This window comes from Panthera onca, chromosome A1 (genome assembly GCF_046562875.1).
Source record: "Panthera onca isolate mPanOnc1 chromosome A1, mPanOnc1 haplotype 2, whole genome shotgun sequence".
NCBI lineage: Eukaryota > Metazoa > Chordata > Mammalia > Carnivora > Felidae > Panthera > Panthera onca.
The window spans coordinates 183,941,153-183,963,941 of record NC_138339.1 but is presented as its reverse complement, the minus strand read 5'-3'; the positions used below and the strand labels follow the sequence as shown (position 1 = coordinate 183,963,941).

At 35.4% G+C, this 22,789-nt stretch overlaps 1 long non-coding RNA gene across 1 annotated transcript in view; it reads left to right on the top strand.

The window, feature by feature from the left end:
* Nucleotides 1–22,789, top strand: part of LOC132681942 (uncharacterized) — a 167,652-nt gene that overhangs the window by 30,747 nt on the left and 114,116 nt on the right. The window contains exon 2 of the long non-coding RNA XR_009611336.1: nucleotides 1,034–1,099. This is a non-coding gene — a long non-coding RNA (uncharacterized LOC132681942). The remainder of the gene's footprint in view (nucleotides 1–1,033; nucleotides 1,100–22,789) is intronic.

The following is a 22,789-nucleotide window of genomic DNA, read 5'->3' as shown; positions in this document are numbered from 1 at the left end:
TTTTATTTTTGTTTTGTTTTTATTAATACAAACAATATGTAAGCGTAATGAAATGAGTTAGAAAAATTGAAAAAACCACACATAATTTAGTAGTAATACTAGTCAATAGAATCAGATATTAAAATATGTATATTTTTATAATATTTTAATTGTGAGATATACAGAATTTATATAATTTTTCCTGTTGCAGATATATAATACTTTATTTACATCATTATTTGTTTTTAATTATATTCTTAGATTAGTTCTTAAAAGCAGAGGTCTTAGAAACAAAATACATTGCAACTCCTATAGCATACAGCTGAATTCCATTATGAAACATACATTCTTTCTTAAAACCAGCAAATATTTTAAATATACAGATTCCCCCAAATTATATATTTACCATGTATAATACATGTATAATACACATGGCTTTGATTTATAACATCAATATAAGCACACTAGCTTAATGATTTTATTCTTATTCACAAGTTGACTTATGAATAAGAATCCATACAGTGAATCCGGTAATCTTAGCATTGTAAATTTTTAAATAAATGATTGGAAAGCAAAAATGTTTCTTTGGCTTTAAACCCATTTTTTTTTCAAATTAAATTAGTTTAGTTGCTTGAGCATATGAAAGATAGGCATATGTACAGTTCATCAATCATGTTATTTCTTTTTAAAGATATCACATGATTTTTTGAAGTAATAAGTATTAACATGTGTAGTATGTGCATCTCTAATATTTTTATGACTATACACAAAATTTTAAGGTTTGCTTAGATCCTTTGTTAGAAAAATAAGTAAAGTGTATAATTATTTGTCATAATAGAAGTCTATATCTTGTATCCAGAAGTACTCTTGCTAAAACAAACAAAATGTAGGAGTAGTTCTTTAGAAACAACTAAAAAAAATTTTGCAGTCAAACAGTTTAGCTTGCCACAGTTTCATAGATGTTAGCAGAAGACTGGTGACTCCTGAGTCAAGAGTAACAGCATGGCAGGTGGTCTGAACTTAATATTTGCTTCTGTTTTCTCTTGTCCCCTAGCTCCCATAGTGGAAGATGCAGAAGAAGGCCTACTGTATGCTGCACACATGGTGGTTTGTGTCACAGGTGAGGAATCCTGGTCAAAAGAAACCCCAGTGTTATAAGGGGGTAGTTGTTTATAAGGGGGTAACTGTCTGTCCAACCTTTGCTCTGAAGGAAGATACTGTCTTTATAATCCTGGTTAGAAAACCATCTGCCTTCCATCCCAGAAGAAGACAAAATCTCTAACTTCCAAGTCCTTTTACTATATGAAAACCTTTGAAAAAAGTAGTCCAGAATACAGCCATCAATGTTTTTCAACAAAACATATAAACACACAAGAATCTCATCAAGAATCATCAGCTATAATCTTATGCAATGGTAACTACATATAAGACCAGGGATATTAGTTGCTTGAGGACTCACAAAACCAGCAAAATTTGAACATTAATAATTTACTGTAAGTAGATAAACCAAAAGCCACAATTTCACAAGTTAGACCTAGCAAAAGAATCTGAATAGAGTAGTCATTACTAATTAAGGTTATAAATGTTCACTTCAGTAATAAATTAGGTTGTGAGAACTTCAAGGTAAAAATTGGACTTTAATCACTTTTGTAATCCTTTAAAATAAACCAGTATCCCTCCTACTTATTAGCTGCTAGTAACAAATGTCTCTAATTTTCAAATTCTCAACATCAATTTGGATAAATGCCCATCTCTACACTGTGTGACTCTGGTAGACTGCCGATCACCAGACTCACAAGAGTCCACAAGTCTTAGAACAGTAACTGGCATAGAGAGAGTACCATTTAAGTATTTGTTACACTAATAAAATTAAACCAAATAACTCTACGTGATATCATGCTTAATAAAATTGTGTTGAATTATATCAAATCTTATTTTTCTCTAAATTTTTATTTATTCAGGAAGCAAAATTAATATTCAAAATTTGAAATGTACAAAATGATAAAGCAAAATTCTTTTTCATATTCTTCTCCCTCAACCACACAAATTAATGTAGGCCAAAAATATCATTAATGTTTTTTTCTTATGGAAAAGTTTTATACATATAAAATAAAACATATATATATATATATATATATATATATACACACACACACACATACACACATATACATACACAAACATATTTACAAATGTAGAAACTGCTATTTTCTTATTTTTAATATGAATGATAATAAACCATCCACATTATTCCAATCTTGCTTTTTTCTCTTAAATATGAATCTAGGAGAGCATTTTATATTCAATACATATGGAGTTTTCTTATGCCATTTTGAGGATTTACATGGCTCATTAAGCAAATCCTCTATTGATAGGCATTAAAATAATTTCCAGTATTTTTCTGGAAACAAAAAATTTGCAAGTAACTCATTTTTATCTGTGCAGAAGAGCTGTAGAATAAATTCTTGGAAGTGGAATTTCTCGATCAAAGTGTTTGGCCTTTTTATTTTTTTTTTATTTTTATTTTTTTTTTGGTGGCACAGATTGCCATAGATGATATCTATGGATTTGTGTTATAAAATTCCTCCAAGAATCCACGAGAATGCCTATTTCCCTATATGCTCGCCAACTAAGCATGCTATGATATATTAAGGTTTTTGCCAATCTGGAAAGTAAAAAAATGGGATGGAATGCAATTTTAGTTTGCATTTGTCCTACTGTGAATGAAATTGATCATATTATTTTATATAATTAAGAGATATTTCTACTTCCTCTTTGGATAATTATGCACCACTTTTGAACGTATTACTGCTTTCCTTTCCTTTCATATTTCTTTTCATTTTTTTATCATTTGCCTTCTGTATTAGTTTTCTAGGGTTATTGTAACAGTACCATAAACTGGGGGTGATTCCAAACAACAGAAGTTTACTAGTTCTGGAGGCTAGAAATTTAAAATCAAGGTGTATTGCAGGATGGTGTTCCCTCTGAAACTGTAAGAGGATCTTTCCTTAACTCTTGCTAGCTTTTAGTAGTTTGCTGGAAATCTTTGGTCTTCTTTGGCTTCTAAATTCATCAGCCCAATCCCCCATTTCCATATGTCCTTCTCCATGTATTTCTTCATATTGTGTTCCCTTTGTGCATTCTTGCAAATACTCAAGAAAGAAATAATACCAGTTCTACCCACAACCTTCCCAAAAATTAAAGTGGAGGGAAAGCTGCCCAGCTCGATATTTTTTAGGTCAGCATTCCTTGCTTTTCAAATCAAAGACTCTATAAGAAGTTAACTATAGCTTAATATAATTCAAGAACATAGATATAACACCTCCAATTAAATGTTAGCAAACAGCATCCAACAATATTTGGAAAAAGTTTAATATATCATGACTAATTGTGCTTTATTCAGGAAGCCAAAGTTCATTTAACACTCAGTTAAATTGCCCTCACACCAATTTTTAATGCTTGAATAGTTGCTTGTTCTCACTTGTCCTGAAAATGGAGTTTTTGGTTTCATTTCATTACTTGATTTGGATAATTTTTTGGGTAATTTCCCTAGGGCAACGGTGGAATTCTTATAAGATGCCATCATGTTTAGTCTGCTTATGTTAAATTTTAGCAAATTAATTAAATTAATTTCAATTAGCTACATATTGTATATACTACAATTTATCTGATGGAGTTAATTGAACATCAGCATGATCAATATTACTATGCTAGTTTCTATTTTCCTTTCTTCATTTTTTTTTAGGATTCTTTCAAAGCTATCATTGATTTATAGATTTTCCTTTAAAGACATCTCTATGGTTACAGTGTAATGAAGGTATATAACAAGATCAGGTAATTATATATAAAGATCACACCAATTGTGATAGGCCAAAAAATAGGTCCCCCTAAATATCTATATGCTAATTCCCATGTGTTATCTTACATAATAAAAATGTGTTCAGTAAGTAAGACTGTGTTATCTTACTATTATAATAAAAGGGACTTTTACAGATGAAATTAAGTAAAAAATCTTGAGGTAGGACAGTTATCCTGGATTATCCAGGTGTGTTTGATATAATAAGAATGGCCTATATAAGGGGCAAGAACAACAAAAGCAGGAGATGGGACAATAGAAGCAGAGGCTGGAGTGATACACTTAGATGATAGAAGAAGGGTCATGAACCAAGAAATGCATTTAGAAGATATCTAAAAGCTGCAAAAGTGAAGGAAATAAATTCTTCCCCTGCAACCCCTGAAAGAAACATAACACAGCCCACATCTTTCTTAGACTAAAGACCTCCAGGGGCGCCTGGGTGGCGCAGTCGGTTAAGCGTCTGACTTCAGCCAGGTCACGATCTCGCGGTCCGTGAGTTCGAGCCCCGCGTCAGGCTCTGGGCTGATGGCTCGGAGCCTGGAGCCTGTTTCCGATTCTGTGTCTCCCTCTCTCTCTGCCCCTCCCCGGTTCATGCTCTGTCTCTCTCTGTCCCAAAAAAATAAATAAAAAAAAGTTGAAAAAAAAAAAAAATTAAAAAAAAAAAAAAAAAAAAAAAAAAAGACCTCCAGAACTATAAGAGAATGCATTTGTATTGTGTTAAGCCACTAAATTTGTTGTAACTACAGCAGTGATAGGAAACTAATACATCACTTAAAATATGAAATATGAAATATAAATGCACCTAAAACAACAAGTGTTTCTAACTCCAATGTTATTCTTTTCTTTCCTCTTACTATTAAACCACTTTCCTGATTTTGGATTGTATTATTCCCATAAATTATATGAATTTACCATATACATTACATTCATGACTAAATGGTAGTTATTGCCTTCTTCCAGAGTAACAGAGTGGGGACTCTACATGTATTTGCTCAGTTAGACTGTATTTTCTTAGTTATTTGGCTCTGAAGTGTTGTTGCATGTCAATGAGTTCTCACAAATGCATATGTACATAACTAATGCATTTCTGTGTCTGAACATTAAGACATTAGGCAGATGATTTTTCACATTCTACTTTCTCCTCTTGCAGCTAGAAGGTGTGATGGTGACCAAAATTTACATGTGGAATTATTCTGAGGGTTCCATGTATTCAGTGCAAAATAAATGCTCACCCTTCCCTGGTTTCCCAAGATAAGGAAGTATACTAGTGGAGAAGGAGTGGGATGATAAAGTATGGGATAGAGGCATCAGAGTAGATATGGATGAAACAAAGAAATTATAACCACAAATCTATCTCAAATTATGTAACTATGGGAGGAAGTTCTTTCAAACTTATCTAAAGAAATTATTTTTGTCTACTTTAAATCTTTTAAGCATTATACTCAAGGCAGTGATGCTGATTCTCCTTAAGATACATCCTACCAGCACGTGTTTCATCTGTTTCCATGAATTAAGTTGGATACCCAATGTTTTAGTCTATTTGGGCTGCTATAACAAAGCATCAAAGTCTATGTGGCTTATAAACAACAGAAATGTATTTCTCAGAGTTCTGGAGACTGGAAGTTTGAGATTACGGTACCAGCATGGTCAGATTCTGCTGAAGGAACCCCTTCTCCTTTTTTTCTCATTGGATGCTCACATGGTAGAAAGAGCAAGAGGTCTGTTTTATAATGGCACTAATCTCATTCATGATGATTCTGCCCTGTGACCTAATTATCTCCCAAAGGTCTATCTCCGAATACTACCACATTTTGTTTAGGATTTCAACATATGAATGGGAGGGGCACAGACATTCAGTCTATGGCATTCAACATAGTTCACATGGGAATTACAAGGAACGCTCATGGAGGTGAAAACTACACTGAAAGAGTAGAAAGTTCTAACCGGACAATGTCAGTAGAGAGTACACATAAGATTATATGCTAAAGATGTTATATCAGGATGAAAAATCAAGGTCCGATAGGATTATTGTATTAATATGGAAGTTGTTACAAGGGATTAGAATTTCAATATCTTGGTTGAAGGCCAAATAATTTTACTAATCTGCTAAAGATAAAGTGAACTTGGACTCAGTGATGGCATATAGTTAATGAGCTTGAAATGTCAGCTTCTCCCTGGCATGAAATAGATGATGTCCCAGAGAGATGAGACTGTTGGAATGGAAATATTATATAGAACTCTCTTACCCATCTAAAAATATTCCTAAATGAACTTCTCACCAGCTTTTAAACTAATGATTTTGTAAGGAGAATGCAACATTCTTAGAGTGCTCATGCTCTGTATCTCAGAGATGATGATAGGGATGCTGAAATGGAAATAGTTTCTTTGAAATCAATAGAAATGTCAGGGTCACAAAAGAAGGAGAGGCCAAGTTGTAATGGAATATCAGGGGGTTATATTCTACGTTATATTGCAAGTGATATAATATTCATAGATGGGATGACAGCATGAATATTTAATCCCCTGGCCAACCCATAAAATATTAATGAATAAAACAAAAAATTTTATCTGAAATACAAATAGAACAGGTAAAGTGGAATATGAAATATAATTGATCTAATAAGCAAACAAGACAGAATGAGAAAATGGAACCAAAAATAAAAAGCAAACAGAAGGTTGGAATGAATAATCTTAAGAATATTGATTATGTTAAATTTAAATAAAGTACATATTCAATTAAAATGACAGACAGGATGCTACACTTATACTTCCCATCCTATAGGAGGAGACACAGAATTTATGGGTGTCCTTTGGTTTCAGTGACATTTCCTATATATGGGCATCCTCTCATGATCCCTTTACTGGATTACTTAAGGACTGTGTACTCTTCAGTGTGACCTGAAAGCAAAAAAAAAAAAAAAAAAAAAAGGTGTCTGCAGAAAATCTTAGTTGTGATGAAAGATATCCCACCATGTTCTTTTTTATTTTAATGCTTTTGTTTTTGAGAGACAAAGCACAAGTGTGGAAGGGACACAGAGAGGGAGACACAGAATCCGAAGCAGGAGCCAGGCTCTGAGCTGTCAGCACAGAGCCTAACATGGGGCTCAAACTCACTAATGGTGAGATCATGACCTGAGCTGAAGTTGGAAGCTTAACTGACTGAGCCACCCAGGCGCCCCTGCCATCTGATTTTTACCGAACAGTAGCACATACTCCACGGGATAGGAGTATCTTTGGTGCAAAAAAAAAAAAAAAAAAAAAGTTTGTATGGAAACTGGCAGGCCTCCTCCCCACCACCCACCCCCTGTCAAACCCACCCTTGGAATAATTATAGTGAATATCTGGGTTTCAGGGTAGGGTCAGAACCTCTTCTACTGATAATTAATATCCTTCTAAAAGTAGGTTCTAGAATGTTTTTCTTCCAGCCATAACATAGTAACTTGTACTTGACTTGCCCTGTTGCTATAAACATCTGTCTGTGAAACTGGACAAAATACATGGTTTAATTGTTTTCAAGCAATCATATAAAGAGAAGTAAAAGTCTTTGGTCCTGGAGTGCCTGAGTCGCTCAGTCTGGTAAGCGTCCAACTCTTCATTTTGGCTCAGGGCATGATCTCACAGTTCACAAGTTTGAGCCCTGCATCGGGCTCTGTGTTAGCAGTGTGGACCCTTCTTGGGATTCTCCCTCTCTCTCTCTGTGTCTCTCTGTCTCTCAAAATAAATAAATAAACTTAAAAAAACTCTATAAACAAAAGTCTTTGGGGTGCCTATGTAACTCAGTTGGTCAGTGTCTGACTCTTGGTTTTGGCTCAGGTCATGTGTGGGGTCCAGCCCTGTATCTGGCTCTGTCCTTCTCTCTCTACTCCTCTCACTTCTCTCTCTCTCTCTCTCTCTTTCTCAATAAATAAACTTAAAAAAATTCTTTTTAAGACTTTGGCCTTAAGAAAAGGAAAACAAATAATGCAAGCCACCCTGACATCACAACCTTTTGCTTGAGGAAGGTGACATGTAAACTGAAGAGGTTGAGGATGTGGGCTGCTGAAGTAGCTGAAATTTATTGCTCAGGTGGAAAAGAAGTGGAAGCTGTGCAGGTGGAAAGGAAAGAGTAGACATAGTCTCAATGGGGATATACCTAATTTTATGGTCAATGGTTAAAATGTCTTTGGCCAAAGGTTGGGATAGAAAAATAGAAAAAAATCTAAATAGAATGATAAATATATTTAAATAATTCAAAGGAAATAATTATAAGGGAAAAATGGGTTTAAAAAGAAATAGAACAACAAAAAACAATTATATTGTGGTTACATAAGTGTAAATGTATTAAGTACTCCAAGAAAGAAAAAAAAGACAAAGGTTGTCAGGCTGAATAAAAGAGAAAACCTGAATTTATTATGTCTCAAAACAAAAATGCTAAAAGTATGGGGGAAACATATCATGCGAAGAGAAAGCAGAAGAAAGCTGGTGTGGCTGTAAAGAGTATTATCAGAGACAAAAAAGGTCGTTTCATAATGGCGAAGATTTGATTCACCAGAAACATATAATAGTCTTAAATACATTTGTACATAATATCAGACCTTTAAAAATAGACAAAATTTGATAAATCTAAATGGAGAAATAGACTAATTTATAGTCACAGCTGGAGACTTTAATATCACTCTCTCAGTAATTTCTGAAACTACTAGACCAAGAATAAATAAATGCAGCTGGGCCCAGCCCTAAGCCTATAGACTAATGATATGTAGCTGCATGAGTGAACCCAGAGGACAAAAGCTTACTTCCACCTCCTTATTCTCTCTCATTTGTAGGTAAACTGAGTTATTTGAAACCTATAAATTAAAATGTTCTTAATAAACTGCAAAACATTGTTTTGATTTCATATTCTAAAATATGAACATAATAATATGCATTAAAGTATTTGAATGCCAAATAAATAAACAAACAAGGGCATAGATTTGAAGACTATCAACCAAATTGACCTAAATCATTTTTATAATACAATATTCACAACCACTACAAAACATACATTATTTTAAAGTGTACATAGATGATTAACCAAGAAAGACTGTTTAATGGATCAGATAATGAATCTTGAAAAATTTCATGAACTTTGCAATGAGTATTTTTTCTCTTCTTTTTTTTAATATTTATTTATTTATTTTGAGAGAGAGAGTATGAACAGGGTAGGGAGAGAGAGTGTGGGAGAGAGAGAATCTCAAGCAGATACTGTGCTTTCAGTGCAGAGCCCAATGTAGCGCTTGATCTCACAAACTGAGAGATTAGGACCTGAGCTGATATCAAGAATATTTTTTCTGATCACAATCATATCAGTTTATATCCTTCAGGAGTAGGCTCAATGCAGTGACTAAAACAAATAAACAAATGTATCTAGATAGTTTGCTAAATGGTAAGCTGAGCACAAATTAGATTTTAAAAGAAAGGAACGATAAACACTTAAGCTTCATTACTATTTGCAGAAGTCAAGTAGTGAGTATGTTGTGGTACTTTGTTGTGGTATTAATATGCATCTTTCTTATTTCTAGTAAGGTTCAGCAACATTTTATGATTTTTTACTACTTCATTTCTTTCTCAAATTCATTATGAATTGCATATTGTGGCTTTATTGTTCATTTTAATGTGTAGGGAAGTTTATATATTTTAGTTTCTTATCTTTAGAAGTTTCCATATTTAAGGGTACCTGAGTGGGTCAGCTCATTAAGTGTCCAACTTTGGATTTAGGCTCAGGTCATGATCTCATTTTCTGTGAGTTCGAGCCCAGCATCATGATCTGCAGGAGTCTGCTTGGGATTATCTCTCTCCCTCTCTTTGTGCCTCTCCCCAGCTTGCTTGTTCTCTCCCTCCCTCTCTCTCTCTCTCTCTCTCAAAATAAATAAACATTAAAAAAAGTTTCCATATTGAAAATATCTTCTATTTGCATTGTAGGATGACTTTCTTTTTGAGACAGAGAGTGTGAGCAGGAAGGGGCAGAGGGAGAGGGAGAGAGAGAATCTTAAGTAGGCTCTATGCCCAGCATGGAGCCTGATGTGGGGCTTGATCTCACAACTGTGAGATCATGACCTGAGCCAAAATCAAGAGATGGACACTCAACTGACTGAGCCACCCATGTGCCCCTGCAGGATGACTTTTGATGTATATAAGTATTCCATTTCAAATGTACTTGTATGTAAGATATTTTCCTTTAAGTCACACTATCTTAAGAAACTCTAAGATACTTCAATATGATAAACATATTACTCTATATTGTGTGGTAGAAATTTTAAAGTTTGGGGGTGCTTGTATGGCTGAGTTAGTTTAGTGTCTAACTCTTTATCTCAGCTCGGGTCTTGATCTCAGAGTAGTAGTTCAATCCCCTTGTTGGACCCCACAAAAAAGTTTTAAAGTTTTGCTTTTTAAGCATAAACAATTGGTGTCATGCAGTCATTATGTGTGTGTGTGTGTGTGTGTGTGTGTATGTGTGCACATATGTGTGTATTTGTATATGATGTAAGTAAGGTAGCCATCCTTTCCTCCACCAAACTGCAATGTCAGTGCAATATAAAGCATCTGTACGTGTTTGCCACAGTACTATTTTTGAAAAATTATTGGGATTGTTATCTTAAATATTATTTTTATAGATACCTAATAATGAATAATTGCCTAAATTAAGGCTTTTATGTTTTTTCTAATGACTCATGTTCACATTCTGAGTAGTCCCCTTGACTTGCTTTTGAATTGCATTTGAACTTGGATACTTCTTGCATGTTTCAACTGTTCCTCACAGATGTGTTGGCAGCAGAAAATTCTCTGATTATAGGTTTAAATATGTGAGATGTTGACCAAAAGAATGGGAAAAGGGAAAATGGAAAGAAAAGAGGCATTTCCCTCTACACAGAAAGATGTGCGGCTTACACAATCCTACGTATATGTGTAGCATTCACAAGACCATTTGAAAGTATATTTAGAGTAGAATGTCTATACGTAGGTGAATATTACAGTAATTTCTACATAAGATCAAAATTTGTAGATATTACCTTTTTAAAACTAAGAATATGACAAAACTAGGTCATCTCAGGTAGATTTAAGTTAGTAACTTGGAACAGTGTGTATTTATATCACTTTTTGGAGACTTTATATAACAGATTTTAAAATGTAAAGACTTTTCTAAGAATACTGTATTGTAATAGTGGTTATAACCAGATAATGGAGAAGGAATACTAAATTATATTATTCATGAAAATTTGCTGCAAGAGGAAATTTAGAAATAACACATTTCAACCCTTCAGTACAGTCCTAAAATTAGCCCACTACATTTTAGAGGTAGAGCAAAATCCAAGATAAATACAATGTTGGGATCAAATGAAATTGTTAACAATGCCTATAATGAAAGACAAAATTACACTTTGGTTGTGGGGGCTGAGAAGAGACAGATTGGACCAAAAACGTTAAATTTAGATGAAGAAGAAATAGCTCCATCTTTGACCCAGAAGAACTGCACACTAAATATATTCTTTCATTCACAATAGAGAAACATGTGTTTAAAAGAATTGCAGTTCAATTGTCCTCTTCCATAAAAAAACATTTCCAAAAGTAGAAAATGAAACTGCTTGATTATTTATAATAAAAGATGTGAAGACAAAAGAGATTAGCAAAGAAAGGGGATTAGCTTTTTGATGAAAGTGGATGATATCAATGGAATGCATACATGAAGGGGGGATCTTTTAACTAAGACTCAGTGTCGATATCACATTTTCATATTATTATTAATGACCATTACTATTACTGCTGGCATGTATTGAGTCTTTATTCTGTGTCACATAGTATGTTAACTGTATAGATCATTTTTTAAGTTTATTTATTTTGAGAGAGAGAGAGAGAGAGAGAGAGAGAGCAAGCCTGAGCACATGCATGCATGAGCAGAGGAGGGGCATTGAGAGAGGGAGAAAGAGAGAATCCCTAGCCGGCTCCATGCTATCAGCACAGAGCACAAAGCAAGGTTCCATCTCACAAACCATGAGATCATAACCTGAGCCAAAATTAAGTCAGCTGCCTATCCAACTGAGCCACCCTGGTGCCCCTATAGATCATTTCAATTAATTGAAAAATCTCTGTTGGTCAGGTAATATTGACATATTCACTATATTGACAAGGTAACTCAAGCTGAAAGAGGTTAGTTTACTTAGACAAGGTCATATTATATTATTAGAAGGTGATGAAATTTGAATTCATATCCAGGCAGAATGATTCAAAGGACTGACTTTTCATCACGATGTGTTTCGGAACCTTCTTTCTCCTAAATAATTATTATAACAATATTTAATGTATACAGTTGAACAATGGAGAAAAATAGCCAAACTTTTCAAAGAGGATTAAATGCTGACTCTGAGCTAACATTAGTTCCTATGAACCCTAACCTACCACGTTGAACTGCCAATCTGAGTGGGAGTTTATGGGCACCAGATAATAAAAGATATTCTAACAAAACTCACTTTGTGTTGGGAGCAGTTCACTTTTAAAATACTGTGATTATTTCTTCAGCTCTTGCCATTACTTTGGAATTCAAGTGGCCAAATCCCATGTTAGCTTCCACCCTGTGGTAGAAGTCTTATGCTAATAGGATGGTCTAAATGGAAAGTTTTAGAGGTCCAATTTACTACAGAAATAATAAATTAAAATGCTGCATGTCTGGAGATATATTAACAATTTGTACTTCCACAAATATTTCAAAAATGCATGTGAGATTATTCCTGTCACATATTTTATATATTGTTTTTTAGTTTTATAAGTGGAAAAGACTGAGGCATCTTGTAGATTAATGGTAGATTAATAAATATTGATGACTCTGTTTCATTTACTCCCCCAAATTTAAGTCAATTGTAGGCACTGGTTTGAGCCTATTGATGTTGTTAATAAATGTCTATCCTTTTGAAGAATAGGAACCTCCAGAAGTTTTTGCATGACAAGAATATCAGTATACATTTTCATGCTATTTTATTATTATGTCAACCCCCCCAATCTGTAATTCATTATGTTAGTTTGCAAAATTCTTAATACTTCCTCCTCTCTACTAGACATGTTTTCCTCTAGGACATATATTTATGGTAATAAATATTTAGAAAAGTACCTTGGACTTCTTTATAAGATGTGTGAGAGAAGCAAGAGATACATTCCATATAAATACAGAGAAGTTCCTATGGATCCCATGGCCTGGGCCTTATAGAGATCCAGATTCCAAAATGAAAAATAAATAAGTGCCATAATTTAGAAACCTTATCCTTATAAAGGGTATATATATATATATATATATATATATATATATATATATACACTCTAGTTTAATTTTGATTATTTGAAGTGACGTGTAACACATTTACATTGTTCACTAATATTTGTTTGTCCAGTGAATCACAATATTAACAACTTTGAGTGGGATCCTGAATAACTGAAGGGTAGAAATAAGTAGGGGTATGACAAAGTACTATTCTGTAGATGGTATTCACTGACATAGAGGATTCAGGAAATGGATTAAATTTAAGATGAAAGATGAGTTGAGTTTAGAAATATACATTTCAGTAAAATTGAGATACCCAAAAAGAGATATGTGGATGGAACATGTAGATTTAGCATCATAAACATTCACAAGTGCAATGAAGCCATGGCACAAACTGAAGTCTCTAAGGATAAAGTGTATGAAGAAAGAATTAGAGGGGTGAAGGATAGAAACCTTCGTTCGAGAGTTCAGAGGGGGATAATTTTCTCTCTACGTTTCTGAGTTATTAGCTGAGACTCCTGTGATAAAAAGATAGATTAAAATAGAGAAAAAACAAATTTATTAACATGTATACTGCATGTATACGTGGGAGATACCCAGGGAAAAATGAGTGACGTCCTGAGATGCCTTAGAATTAAGACTTGAATACCATCTTAATATGGAAAGGGAAGTGGAAATGTAGGCCTCCTGCCAGAGAATAAAAATTTTTGTTTTGTTTTGTTTTGTTTTGTTTAGGAAAAATGAATGGGTCTTGTAGAAAAATAGATGGGAGTGTGATAGCTTGTGACAAAGTTTTGGTGTGATACTGACTTTCAGTCACCTCTCATGTGATGAAACTCCCTGGGAAGGGATTTATGACAATTGAGTTCCTTGGATCTGACTTTTGGTAGATAAGGGAAGTTCAGAAAAAGGCTGTCAATGCATTTGCTCTTATTCAAGCACCTACAGCTCAAAATAATTATTATACCAAAGAAGCATATTTGGGGGTGGTATGCCCTGGACTCCTACAGGCATATTTTGGAGTAGCAATTTCTCCTGCTCCTTGACAAAGATAAGTAGAGAATTAATCATAAGGGTGAAAAAAGGAATTTGAAGAAATACAGGCATCACTGGAGCAAAGCAGGTTTCTAGATGGTGTCAAATACTGTAGAGATTAAGATTGATGACAATCCACCTAGTTGTCTCATTTAACTCATTGGTAAGATTTCTGCTCCTGAGTGAAGGTAGTAGGCAATAGAATCATACTCCCACTAAAGACAGCTGGGAAAGCTAGGTAAAACATTAAAATCATATAATTAAAGTCATCAGATAAGTACGCATGCAAATAGGATTAGATTGGATGAACTTCCAGCCAATGCTTCTCAGAAATGAGGTGAGGATTGCAGACATTTTCATCCAGGGGATTCTTCATTATTAGTGTAGCCTAAGGATTGAGGTTTGGCACAGGCAGAGCTCCCTGCTAGCACAGAGAGTTCCCAGCAAATCTTGTACTGATTGTGTAGGGCTGCAGTGCCAAGATTGGAAATTTGATAATCCTCAAAAATGTGGTGATTTTCCCTACATGATATTTGCTGAAGTCTGGCTGCGTATGTTGTTGGCAGCTGGATTGAAAGCTTCTGTAAAGCAGCATGCAATCTTTCACATCTCAAGGGATTCGGGAAACAAAAAACTACCAAGGACAGGGGTCAGAAAATAAAACAGATATGAATTGAACGTTAGAGAGTGAAGGTCTAATTGTCAATGAGGGTCCTATTGTTACTTTTCTACCCAGCTAAAAGGCCCTTACAGCTAAAAGGCTTAGATTTTAGCCTTGGACCTTCTGTGGGGCACAAGAACCCAACAGAGATGCTAAAGCATTTGCACAGGAATGGAATGATGAACTTTGACATGTGGGGCTAGATTTTCCCTCATGGCATGTGCAAGTTTTGAAGTTGAATGAGGCAAAAACCTGCATTAATACTAACCTAGATTAATACTAAAATCTCTGAAGAGCAGAAATGACTGTCTCTCAATCATTTAGATCTAAGTACCAAGACACACTGGCCTCTCAATGAAAACCTTGCAGAATCATGCTGAAGTATGGGTGACAAACTAGAGTGTAACTAAGCCTTACCCAAACTGTAGCTCAGCCCTCATCCAATTGCCTGATCGGCATTAGCAATAAGTTTTCTCTCTCTTTCTAAGAGAGTCGAATAAATAGTTGGATAAATAGGGTCTTGGCATAATATGAAAGATTTGATTTATAAGTCTAGGGGGAAATCAATAGAGAAGTTATAGTAATGGTAATCTCTATCATTTTGAAGGAACACCTAATATCTTGCAGAGTTGTTTGATGAAATTTTGGTCTATGCCACCCTACAAAACCTTCCAAAACTTATTGTAAGTTTGCTGTGTGATATTAAGTATCCATTGATATTCCTGTGGGGGCCATAGCAGGGACGTACAGGACAGATGTCGTAAGTAGACAAAAGGGATCTAGAAGGGTATGCCATTGTTGTTAGGATATGTAGTATGATCAAAAGAGGATCTAGGAGCAGTGCCAACATGAAGTTTTGTGTTTCACATTTTGTTTTCCAGAGACATTATAGACTTAGGGGAGGGTGAAAAAGAATCTGTTAGTTCTTTAAGGCTGCTCTTTGATTTGAGAGCAGTTTTATGAGAAGTGACTTATCCGATTGTTACATCTGATGGGAAAAAAACCAAAATTCTCTGTGGACTTTAATGGTTTCAGTGGGCCATGATGGCCAATCAGGTTTATGTTATTTTACCAGAAAAATCTGAAACTGTATATTATCAGACAGAATCCTGAGTAGAATATGACCTCTTTGCCTAAGTCTTCTTGTAAGACGCTGTTGGGTTAACTTGGAAATTAGCCAGGGCTTTGCAGAAGGCAAGCTGCAGTGTATAATGTTATAAATGACCATGACACCTTTTGGAAGCTAGATTCCATTTACCAAGTCCCTAATCGAAGGGATATATTTATAAGGACCAAGGAAAACCCAGAATGTGGGATAGATGTGTCAGTGTCAATGAGGGTTCTAGACATGGCAAAACACGGGCTTCCCAGACTCATGAGTTGTGGCAGATAAGCTGGAAGGAGCGGCTCTGATGAGGAAGGACTGGCAAGCACTAAGACATGCTTCTCTCTCAGTGTCTGGAAAGGCTGTGAGCTTAGGGACGTGGTCAGTTTGTCACCCAAGGTACCTGGGGTTTTCTCAGAACTGTAACCAGCAGACGAGGGCATTTCACTCCATCTTCAAGTCAAACAAACTGAAGAGAGTGTTACTAATCATCACAGACAGACAGATGATGCCCAAATGATCCTTGCTGCAGGGAGACTCTAAGAATAGATTTTCCGGTTGGAGAAGGAAACTTCTATCTTCTCCTCCTCTTCTAAAAGCTAAAACAGAAAATACAACACATACTGCTGTGAGCCCAAAGCTGAGAGGCTCCTGTGCTGCTGTTGCTGTGAGGAAAAAGAGGGCATAGGGTTTGGGGCTGAAAATCACATCTTCCTACCTCCCCAGAACACATCCCTCATTACTTCTAATCCAACACTCATCGACCTCCCTCCTTCACAGATGCCACAGGGCTAGGCTGGAGCTCTCTTCAGCTCTCTAAGAAGGCACATATATTCTCATATTAGACTAAATGTGTATGAGTTTGCAAAAAGATACAGAAATAAAACCACAAACATTATACTTTTGTCTAAAGGTAACATCTGGTTAAGGAAAAAAATATATAATAGCAATATTTAAACTTCTGAATGTTAAAGTATGAAAGAACTACATCGACCAGTTTTACTGGAGAGAAGAGAGAAAAACTATCCTTGGGACAATATTGGATGAACTGAAATTAGGGTAAATAGTGGCTCATGATACAATCTAATCAAAAGTTTATCACACTTTCTTACTCTTTAAGTTATATTTACCTTTTATCTTGACATTTATTTGTTAAAGTGATATTAATTACCTCACAATTAATTAACCATAATTAAATAGTAACTGTGTCAATTTATATTTAATTTACATAGATATGGATATATACCCTTACTTTAATAAGCATGGTAGTGGGTCTAAACTGTGAAACATTTTTGTTTAGTAAATATAATTGCATGGGATTATATTATTCATCCATGCTTGAGTTAAATCCTGGGTCAGTTTCATTATGTGGGTTAATGAATGAAAGCTGGAAGTCAATGGGCACAAGATTCAAATGCACCAAATAACCTGATTCCTGGGAGAAAAGAATAATAATAATTGTCTCCTTATAAACCCATATATTTGATGACAAATATCACACAGAGATGGTATAAGATTTCAAACTCATTTTATTCCTTGTCAATTTAAAACTGATATTTACCTATTTGAGGAGATTTGTTCATGTTATTTCCCTTAAAAGAGTTAATGTATCTATATGAAAGAATAGTATACATCTATAGTTCTATATAAACTACCACCTCTTTGTCTCTAAAAATAAGACTAATTAGGTAATAATGTTTATAGTGTTCTAATGTAAACTCTTATTTAATATTCATAACAATGTTGAAAAAGAGGTGATGTACCCACTTCACACCTTTGAAAATACAGTCAGAGAGGTTAATTAACTTAACTGTGGTTAAGTAGATGGTAAACAGTTGGGATTTAAACCTAGATCCCAATAGTCCTGATCATGGTAAACGTATGATGCTGCCTCTCTGGCTTAGAAAGTTACTATTCAATGGATAAGACCTATTTGTTCTGATGTCTTCAAAATATTTTTAAAACTGCATGTAGGACATGCACATTTTAGAATCAAATAAATAATAAATATCAAATCTTACTTTCAGTGAAATGCTTATATAAATGATGTAGGAATTTCACAAATTCTGACCTCATACAAGAGCTCATTTTGGGGCACCTGGCTGGCTCAGGTGCAACTCTTGATCTCAGGGTCGTGAGTTCAAGCCCCACGTTGGGTGTGAAGCCTACTTAAAAAAAAATTCATTTCAAATCCATCATACTTGTTGACCTCAATATTAATTACTGTGAGATAAGCTCAAAGGAAGAAGCAAATCCTTACCTATCATCAATCTGTGCTGGATTTTTTCTTTTTATACCATGTGGAAGGAGTTACGAGTGCTGGTTTGGCTATGACTTTGCTCCCTATCAAGATGCAAGGGCAATTGTTAAGAAACTGTTATGGGCAATTCAAAGTGAGAGTCAGATATGAAAGGAGGTAAAGGATCAGGGAAGCATAAGGAATTATTGTGGAGGTTTGCTGTGCAACAGGATGTTGATGAGAGATGAATAAAAGAAAGAAGAATGAAGGAGGAGAAAATATTAAGTCTCCATTGTCTAGGGCTGGAAGTGGTTAAAGCTGAAAACCACATAAAATGCCATCATTTCCTATCATACTAGGATTTTCAAATCCAAAGTAACTCAAAGGGCCTTTACTCTAGAGCAGTGTTTTCCAAACATAGTTTGCCTTAGTATTATCTGGGAAGCTAAGGCTCAAAAACAAACAAACAAAAAACAAAACAAAAACAAAAACAAAAAAAAGCTCATGCCCTGGGCTCCATTGCTCAATGTTATGATTCAGTCCAGTTTGGGAGGGGGCAGAGCAATCCTCTTCCTGATTATAATTAGAAGCCAATTCCACAGAGCATTCCTTTATTTATTTATTTTCTCATGGTCTATGAAGTTGCATCTCTGTGTTTATTATTTTGAGGATTGAGAAAACAATCTTTTCTTTTTGGGAAAGCAATCATTTTATTATCCCAAGATACTCTACTTCATGGTCTATCATCCCTGAACTTCTTTAAGCCTGTGTTATGGAAGTAGAGCAAATTCAAAGGGGTATTTGCCCTCCAAGGTTATATCTTAATGCTTCCGTATTTAATGCCTAAACACTTTAGGCTTAAGTTAGTTAAATTTACTAAATATGGAAAATGTAATTGACTAACAACAGCCATTTTTCTCTTTTCTGCTTTGCTAACAGGACCCCAGTTTTGTTAGATGTAGTGACAATGTTCTCCAGGAAGTAAATAACAGGAGTTGATTCATAAATATGGCAATTATGTAATCAATTATAGTAATATAATTCCCTGTTACCAGAGATTGGTTTATAGTGTGTGCCTAACCAATAGGCTATAAAAGGGCACTCTTACAGAGTTTCTGAAAACCCCGATTTTCCTCTATGATAAAAACTGGGGACCTCCGAGGGTATCATTTACTGCTTTTGGACACTGTTTTATGAGTTATATGATGCTTGGAACTGGTGATATTTGAAATTGCTGTCACCATCTTAAAATTGTAGAAGAGGATTTAACCAAGACATTGAAGGCAAAGAAGAAATATTCAAAGAGCCATAGTCCTTGGGGACATCATACAGCCTGTGTGCCAATCCTGCTTCTGCCCACCTCTGAACTTCTTATCTTGAGATATTTCAGATGTTTTCATTGTTCAAGTCACTTTCAGTTAGGTATTATTTTATTGCCACTGGTACATTGATTTATACTTTTCCCTTCCTAGCAAGATATTTTTTTTACTTAAACATGTTCAGAATTCTGAAGCTACAGGGTACTGCTCAGATCACTCTGGTACCACATGAGATCTTTGTTCATTATTTTAGCAGTGCAGCATTATCACACTCACCTTACAGCACATTTCCCCCAAGGGTCTCAACGTTTCCAACCGATAGCTTTAGCACGGGTTACTAAAATTTTCTTCAAGATGACTAGATTTTAAAAAATAAGAATCCTGTTGTTTTCCATATGTGCTGATTAAAATGAGCAGCAGACCAAGGTGAGTTTATTAAAAACAGCAAGAATTGTAGCATGGAAGAGAAAGGCCAACCAGTAGGGAGCACCGCAAAATTAAAATTACAACGTAACCAAGCTGTGCTGTCAAAATCCATCGAGTTTTGTCTCTTAACTCTGGTGGGGAAACGTGAAGAAGCTGGAGTGAGAAATATTATTTCTGAGGTCTGGAGACCAAAAGAGGCAAAGTAATTCCTGGCTAAGCAGAAATTAGTTGAGTTCAGTGGGGCCTGTATGCAAGATGCGGGGGGTGACGAGAGAGGCAAGAGAACTGATCGAAAAGACCCATTGTGGAGCTGGAGGAACACATGTGTACAGTCACTACAATTCAAGGCAGAAGTGTAGCCAACTCTAAAATGGACAAATCTTTGTCCTGGCATTAACAAGTTGTGAAACTTTATCAAAAATAATTCATTCCAGGGGGTCAGCTGCATTCCAAATTGGAGGAAATAAGATCTAACAAATAGGGCTATGGAGAAGCTTAAATGGAACCTCACATGCAAACTACTTAGCATATTTCCTGGCCCATAATATATATGCAGTAAATGTTACATAATTATTTTTTGAAAAAATGATTAATATATACATATATTTCTCTAGAGCTATATGGAAAGAAAGGGACGGCTATTCGGGTATCAGAAGTGATTAAATAATTGGTAATTAGGTATTTTTAAAAGTGATGAAACAATCTATGATTTGGTCGCACTCCTAGGTTCAGTCAAGAAAAAAAAATGCATAACCCGGAATAAAAAGGACAGTAAGTTCAGCTGTTCACTGAAACTATTAAAGAAAATCCTGTGTCGTTAAAATACAAGGAATCATGAGACTTAGGATGCTTTATTTTGTCTGCGTCAGACTATTTCTATTTTTTTTATTATAGCAAAATCTTTTACAAACATTATTTTTCAATTGGTGATATATTTTGTTCCTTGGGTAACATTTGGCAATATCTGGAGATGTTTTTGGTTGTCCCAACAGGCCAAGAATTGGCACTTGAATCTAGTGGGTAGATGCCAGAGAAGCAGCTAAGCATCCCACAGTGCACAGAATCCCTACTCCCCAGCAAAGAATTATCTGGCTCAAAATATCAATACTGCAAAGTTTAAGAAACCCACCTTAAATTTTATTAACACTTATTTTATTTTTTTAATTTATTTTAATGTTTATTTCTGAGACAGAGAGTGACAGAGCATGAGTGGGGGAGGGGCAGAGAGGGAGGGAGACACAGAATCAGAAGCAGGCTCCAGGCTTTGAGCTGTCTGCACAGAGCCCGACACGGGGCTCAAACTCACAAATCATGAGATCATGACCTCAGCCGAAATTGGGTAGCCCAACCGACTGAGCCACCCAGGCGCCCCTTATTAACCCTTATTTTTTAAAAAAATAAGGGTTACTGTGGTGTGTGTGTGTGTGTGTGTGTGTGTGTGTGCGCGCGCACGCGTGCGCAAGAATAAAAGCATGCAATAAATAGGTAGATATTCAATAGGCAAGCAGTGAGAAAGATGAGAAAAAAGAAGCCTTGATAATCACCTAGTCTGAGCTGCAAAACCTACTACTTGCATTATAAAATTCACTGGATTTAAATGGCAAATTCAGCACTAAGATCCAGAGTTTGGTGTTCCTAAATCAAGGTGTATTCCCTGAGATTGTCTCTTAAATATCAGTGTTAGAGTTAGCTATTTTTGTTTCATTGGGGTTCTGGTAAACACATTCAACTGTCTGAAATGGTGGTGATGATATTTCTTATTTTATGTTGTATCATCTCAAAAGCAGTGGTTTCTATTTCACTGTACATGTTTTTATAGAATTTGGGGTTCCTGGTCATATCGAAAAGCATTCATGAATATTCTAGAATCTATCCATTCTTGGATTTATAGGGTAAATGACAGCAATACATCATTTTAAAAATAACAAAACTTGGGGAGCCTGGGTGGCTCAGTTAACTAAGCATCAGACTGTTGATTTCAGCTCAGGTCATGATCTCATGGTTTGAGAGACTAAGTTCCTCATAGGGCTCTGCACTGGGTGTGGAGCCTGCTTGAGATTCTCTCTCTCTCCCCCTCCCTCTACCCCACCCCCAGGCACTCCCTGACTCTCTCTCTCAAAAAAGTTTAAGTAAATAAAAATAACAAAGCCTTTATGTCCTTCCTACTGACATAATACAATGGAAAATTGTGTGCTAATTCTTTAGATCTTACATATTGACTGTTCATAATTATGATCACTATGAAAGAAAGTGTGCATTTTCTTTGTTAACTGTACAAGTTCTGACTCAGAAACAAAATTAATCGCTAGAAGAAATATACCCTTGACCTTTTCAAATATGTATTGTCATCTGTGTTGTGTCACATGGTACAATAGGGTAAGAGAATGCCTATACTTCCTAGTGAGACACGGTGTTACTAATTCAAGCTGCGGATACTGCAGGGAAAGAACACCTATTCCTGAACTCCTCCGCCTTCTCCTCTTCTAACAGAGCAAGGAATTATAGGGCCAGAGCTGGCGATCCCACAACCTCTCAGTGAGCCCATGTTTCTCACTGGCTCCCAAGGGCTGCAGTCTGCTGTGTCAGTGGGAAATTGGATGCAAGCATCAAATGCAGAAATTCCTTTCTTCATCAGCAAAGATTGCAAACCATGAAGATTCCCAGAGTCAGTGTCATGAGGACATTCTTCAATGCCCACAGATTTGGATATTCATTAAACTCACTAATAATGAGTTGTCCATCACTGGAAATATTCACATCTAGAATAACATGAATGGATGTCTTAGAAGGGAATCAAGCATTGAGTGGCAGGAATAAAAAAATATCTAGCACTTCTTCCATGCCTGACATTTTTAATCAGCATTTTATACTATACACTTTCCATATTATATAATAGAAAACAAA